The 6,000-nt window shown below is 29.6% G+C and overlaps 1 long non-coding RNA gene across 1 annotated transcript in view; it reads left to right on the top strand.

Annotated features, from left to right (window-relative positions):
• The first annotated feature begins 4,722 nt into the window (after window positions 1-4,722).
• LOC145976859 (uncharacterized) overlaps window positions 4,723-6,000 on the top strand; it is a 77,110-nt gene continuing 75,832 nt past the window's right edge. The window contains exon 1 of the long non-coding RNA XR_014440329.1: window positions 4,723-5,157. This is a non-coding gene — a long non-coding RNA (uncharacterized LOC145976859). The remainder of the gene's footprint in view (window positions 5,158-6,000) is intronic.

The following is a 6,000-nucleotide window of genomic DNA, read 5'->3' as shown; positions in this document are numbered from 1 at the left end:
GCATCGAATAGCGGGTATAAATTTGACAATTGAAGCGCGCATTCTTGAAATTCGTCCCTACAATCATCGCCGAATTTCTTTTCTTGGAAAATTGATGTATTGCATTTTACAAATCGCGACACACGATCCATGATTTAACGAAACGTTCTATTTTAGAACGAAACATAAAATAATTCAGTTCGTTTTTCGATTTTACACAGACATTCTCTTTATTTATTTCCATGATCTTAACGAATCTTAAATTTTATCTTCAAAAGACATTCCAAGTTTCAACGAGATTTGATTATGCATATTAAGGGGTTATACCTAGTCAGCAATTCGAAAAAAACGTATTTTTGGGGAATTGAAAAAAAAACTGTTAGGTATTTTTATTTCATCGATTCTTTATCATAATATATATCTATCAAAGAAGTTTTCATAATTTTTTCAATTAAAAATATCGAGAAATGTAGGCACAGTAGCTATTTTCCAGAGACATCTTTTTTCGGAGGCGCTTGGTGGTGAACAAGATTGCTCGGAGCTGGATCATTTGAAATAAAAAATTCAAAAGGATTTAGCTTTTGTATGAATTGATCTAGTCGGTGAACGAAGGATTTTACAAAAAATTGATTTTTGACAATGTGACAGATGTTTGACGCAAAAATACGAATTTTTCGTGTTAAAACTTTTCGTTCTTTTGTTAATAAAAAAAAAGGTTTCACCAAAATTAAAATCCCTTCGTTCACTGACTAGATCAATTCATACGAAAGCTAAATCCTTTTGAATTTTTTATTTCAGATAATCCAGCTCCGAGCAATCTTGCTCACCGCCAAGCGCCTCCGAAAAAAGATGTCTCTGGAAAATAGCTACTGTGCCTACATTTCTCGATATTTTTAATTGAAAAAATTATGAAAACTTCTTTGATAGATATATATTATGATAAAGAATTGATGAAATAAAAATACCTGACAGTTTTTTTTAAATTCCCCAAAAATACGTTTTTTTCGACTTGCTGGCTAGGTATAACCCCTTAATGCAATATATATGTATATCTACGATAGTGAGCTAATATGTATACATTCGGCATTTAATATTTAGAGAAATAAATATAAGTAGTTAAAAATTGTTAGTTAACACATATAAAATCGTTCAAATCTTTTGGGGAATCTCGTTTTCCAAATACTAGATATTTTTCACTTGGTAATATTTTCACGTCTGTAATGCTATTCCCTCTCTGGATCGACTCTACAAAGAAAGACGATTGACATTCGAGTGAATTTGTCGTAATACACACGTTTCACACGATTGGAGCATCGTTAACTCCCTAGTCTCCTCTCGTCATTGTCCGATTGCGTCATAATCGCGCACGTGCTCGAGCGATTTTTAGGGGTCCGGCGAAGTTTGTAAAAAAGAATAGTGAAATGCAACACAGTAACGCGTTGTGTTACCTTGTGACGTTATGAAGACTGCTTTCATTCATACGAATTACGAAAACCTGCGAAACGCCATTCGTGCTATGCGTGATTGTTGAAAGACGTGTACGATGTATGTACAGTTCATACAACAATCATAAATATATATAAATATGTATAATCAAACTGCTCATTGAAATTTTAAATGTTTTTTGAAGCAAAAATATTTGTTAGAGATCACAGAAACATGTAAAATGGCTACATAAACATGTAAAATGATAAAAATGATAGCAATATATGATAATAAATATGATAACAAATGCTTGAGATGCTTGAGAACAATGCTATAAATAAAAAAATACATTAAACGTATTAAAATTTCTATGAAAAATCAGCGTTATGTACCAAAAGCAAATCACTATTGTATTTCTTTAGATATTTTGTGATAAACAAAAGAAATAATTTAACGATTAGGACATGAAGAAGTTTATACAGTCAATATTTTCGTTCGTATACATATATACGATTAAAAATATATATTTAGCAGTCGCCTTGTGTTTTATATAAAAATTTAAAGTTTACTACATGGTAGCTATTTTTAATCAATTCAATTTTTCTTTATAAAAGAGAGAAATTGTATATATTAATTTTTTTCAAATAAAATAAAAAATAAAAGACGTAATAAAAAAAATATGTAAATATACATTTAATTATGCAAAATCTTATTCTTTTAAGAAAATGGAAAATAAAATTCTTTAATTAAAATTTTTACATATACAATAATGTATTTTTAAGCATACATTTAAACGTGCGCAATTTTCTAAATAAAGATCTTTTAAGTCCTAAATCATGTCAAATTATTTCTTTCTGCACTTATGTAATAATAAGATCTCGAAGAATGTGCCACAATGTTCTAATTTCTGGCACAACATACAGGAGTGATCATTAGAAATATTTAATCGTATATTATACATATGTGAGCATTAATTATAATAAATCTTTCTGAAAATTTTGATTCTTAGGAAATATTTCCTTTTTCTCGTAATCATAGTACTTGTATTTTTTTTAACAAAATGTAGAAACAATTGTTAAAAAGTTTTAGTAGAATATGTACACGTATTCATAAATATTTTGAAATATGTGAAGTCATTCTAATTCCCTTCCTCTCAATTCCTAAACTGTTTTCTGTATTGTTTTAAAAAATCTTAAAAAGTACTATACAGTATACAGTTATTAATAAACATAAATAAAGTGAGAGGTTATGAAATGAGTAAAGGCAATGAAAAATCAAAATAACGCATATACTAGCATATTATAAGAAACCCAATTACTAAGCATAAATCATTTATTAAATAAATTAGAAAATATTACGTGTGAAAATGGTAAAATATTTCTTCTATTTTTGTTTAATTATTCTGATTTATAAATGCACACATACATACACACATAATCTAAATAATTAAGAAATAAAGAAATCTTTTAAAAACAATATTGAAATTACATTTATATATATATATATTTTATATTTATATAAATTTAATATAAACATTGATATAAATTATTATAAATTATTATTTTAATAATTATAATATAAATTATTAATTTAATAATCGTTAAAAATAATATAAGTTAAATATTTTAAGTATGTACAAAAATAAAATATAGTATATTATATATGCATTACACTGTGCAAGAATGTAAAATGTCCACTACTGTAGAGATATAGAATATATAAAAATAACAATTAATTTTATAAATAATAATTTAAATCTTTCTTTCTTTCTTATTATTTAGAGTTATATCTCCTTTATAGCGCTATATTTTTAATAAATTAAATAAATAATAAATTTCTAACCTTAGATCTGTGCTCCACTGTCGCTGTCGCCGTCTCGGTTTTCTTCCTCCTCTTCTACTCATCCTTGCCTCTTTTTTACAACACTGGTACACTCACAACACTCCCGAAAACACGATTAATTATGGTCACGCGTATATTGACAGAATAATCGCAGAATATTTTGCACTCCCGATGTTAATATTATACGCGACACTTTTATTACAAGAAAACAATGCAGAAACTACGATCGTACGATAATTGCATCCCGTGTCATCTTTCGACTACTGCTTAAAGTAGGGTAAAAAACGCGCGAAATAACTCGATCTAACTTAACCTCACCTACCGCGACAAACAGTTGTCTTGTTACGCTTAATCGCGAGTAATAATCGGTCACGCGGGCTAATAATCACTATTTGTAACAATTGTACTACGCGATAATCACGTTTTATGTATCCGAGCACCTTCGTGCGATCGCGTAATACGAGAATATAATACGAGACACGTAGGACGCGACTTAATCCGTTGAGTCTCGCCGCGCGAATGACAACAAGGTGACCGCGACGTAACCGACGAAGCAGGGCACGTAAACAAAACGCGTTAAAAACGAACACATCATGATGATTATTTCGTCGCCGTCACGAAATATTTAACGTGATAGGATAATGTATACTGAATATTTTGTTTTCTTCAACTTTATTATTAACAGTGAATGTATCGCGCGTAATATTTGTTTTACCTTTCTCTAACCTCCCTTCCTCTCTCTGTCTCTCTCTCTCTCTCTCTCTCTTTTAATCTTGCGTATTACTGCGTATTATCTCACATCGAAAGTGGCTAATGTTTTTAAATCGGCGAAGCTTAAAGCGCGATATGCGATATATTCGAATGTAAGCAATTGTCGCCTGTAAAGAACGTAATAAAACAATCTACGACATTCATACGATACTCACTCGCGAAGACGTTAATTATGATTGCGCGCGCACACTAATAAACAGAATATAATTGCGCGGCACTTTTAATAAAGTAACTTGCCCGTCTTATTCAGATTGAAAACGCGTAGAAATATAAAATTCGCCGAACGATTTAAATAACGAAGAAATGATATAATGTACTGAACGTTTAATAATTAGCTTATTTATTAATTATCTTGCATCGCACTCGTCAATTTGAAAAAGTGTAATTAATTATGTGTAAAAGTGTAGTTAACCGTCCAATTTGAAAATGCGTAGTAATACAAAATCATGATTGAAGTAACGAAAGAAAGAACGAGAGAGATCGCGATATATTTTAATTGGTTATTATAATTAATTTGGAAATCAAGAAACGGAATATATTCGGCATATATTATTTTGACACGTATGTTAAGTATCAACGGCACGGGACAAACTGACACGATATTCGGTATTTGTTTTTTCCAGTACTATAGCTAGGTCACCGTTGTTTACGCGCGGTCGTCTTCGGCGTCATTCACTCGGCAAGATTCACGGCCGTAAGTTATGTTCTAGACATCGTCGAATTACGCTTCGAAACGCGATCGCGTACGGAAGTTACCGGGTAACATTAAACGTTAGTGTTATACAATTATTATAAATAGAGATTATTAGTTCGCGTGTCTGATTATTACTCGCGATTAAACATAAGGCGAGAACCGTTTTTGTCGCGGTACGTGAAGTCAGGTTAGATTGAGTTATTTCGCGTGTTTTATCTCATTTCAAGTAGAAAGGAAAGCGGATGTGATAGGAATTATAAAATCATCATACGATAGTTTTTTTATTATTCTTTCGCAATATAATAAAAGTGCGCGTGCAATTAATATCGGGAGTGCCGTGCAAAGTGTCGCGCGATTATAATTAATCGTGTTTTCGGGAGTGTTGTGCGAATGCTAGTGTTACATACAGGAGCAAGAGCAAAAGGAAAGCATCGAGCAGTCGTAAGGTAATTACTTAATTTTACTAAAAGTGATTCTCTCTCTCTCTCTCTCACTCTCAAATCGTTGCCTCTTTGTTCTTTATACACGAGACAATGATAGATGTATGATTTCTGAAAAATATAAACGATATTCTTGTAGAATGCTAATTGGTCCATTCGGTTAACATTAATCGACTGTCAATATCTTATAAAATTGTCTGCAGATGCTCATGAGTCATCATATATATATTTTTTAATGGAATCGATATTATGTTGAATGTTTTCTATTTTTTTCTGCCACTTGTAGATTCCTTAACGGATATTCTTGTTTGTCTGCAGTTTAATCGAGTATCATACATTGAAATCTATATATAAAAAAACAAAACACATTCCATATTTTTTATTAACAAAAAAAAATAACAAAATTATTCAGCAAAAATAATATAATTTTTATTCTCTTTATTTTAAATCTAAAGCGGGTAATTTTTCTTTAGAAAGATACTAAATAATTTTATCAAAAATAAAAATAATTCTTGAAAATAAAAGTTATCTATTATTATTCAATTATAATTCTTAATCTTTATTATTTGGGAGCATCAAATATTATAATTGTGAAAAAAAACAAATAAGAAAAATACAATAATAACATCAATTTTGACGATAAATTTTAATTTTTAAACTGGAATAAACACAAATGACTATAATGTGATCATAGTATCTAAAATTTAATTTATTCATTTAAAAGAAGTACGTATTTGTTATATTAATTACATTTATTAATTTATTAATATTTTTTAACACGTCTTTATTTTCTTAGACTGCGTTGTTTGTTGCATAGAAATTTGAATATTTAGTCAATAATTATAAATG

Source organism: Camponotus vicinus, unplaced genomic scaffold (genome assembly GCF_025532165.1).
Source record: "Camponotus vicinus isolate PSW18456_S1 unplaced genomic scaffold, iyCamVici1.0 SCAF_9, whole genome shotgun sequence".
Classification (NCBI taxonomy): Eukaryota; Metazoa; Arthropoda; class Insecta; order Hymenoptera; family Formicidae; genus Camponotus; species Camponotus vicinus.
This window is presented reverse-complemented; position numbering and strand designations above follow the sequence as displayed.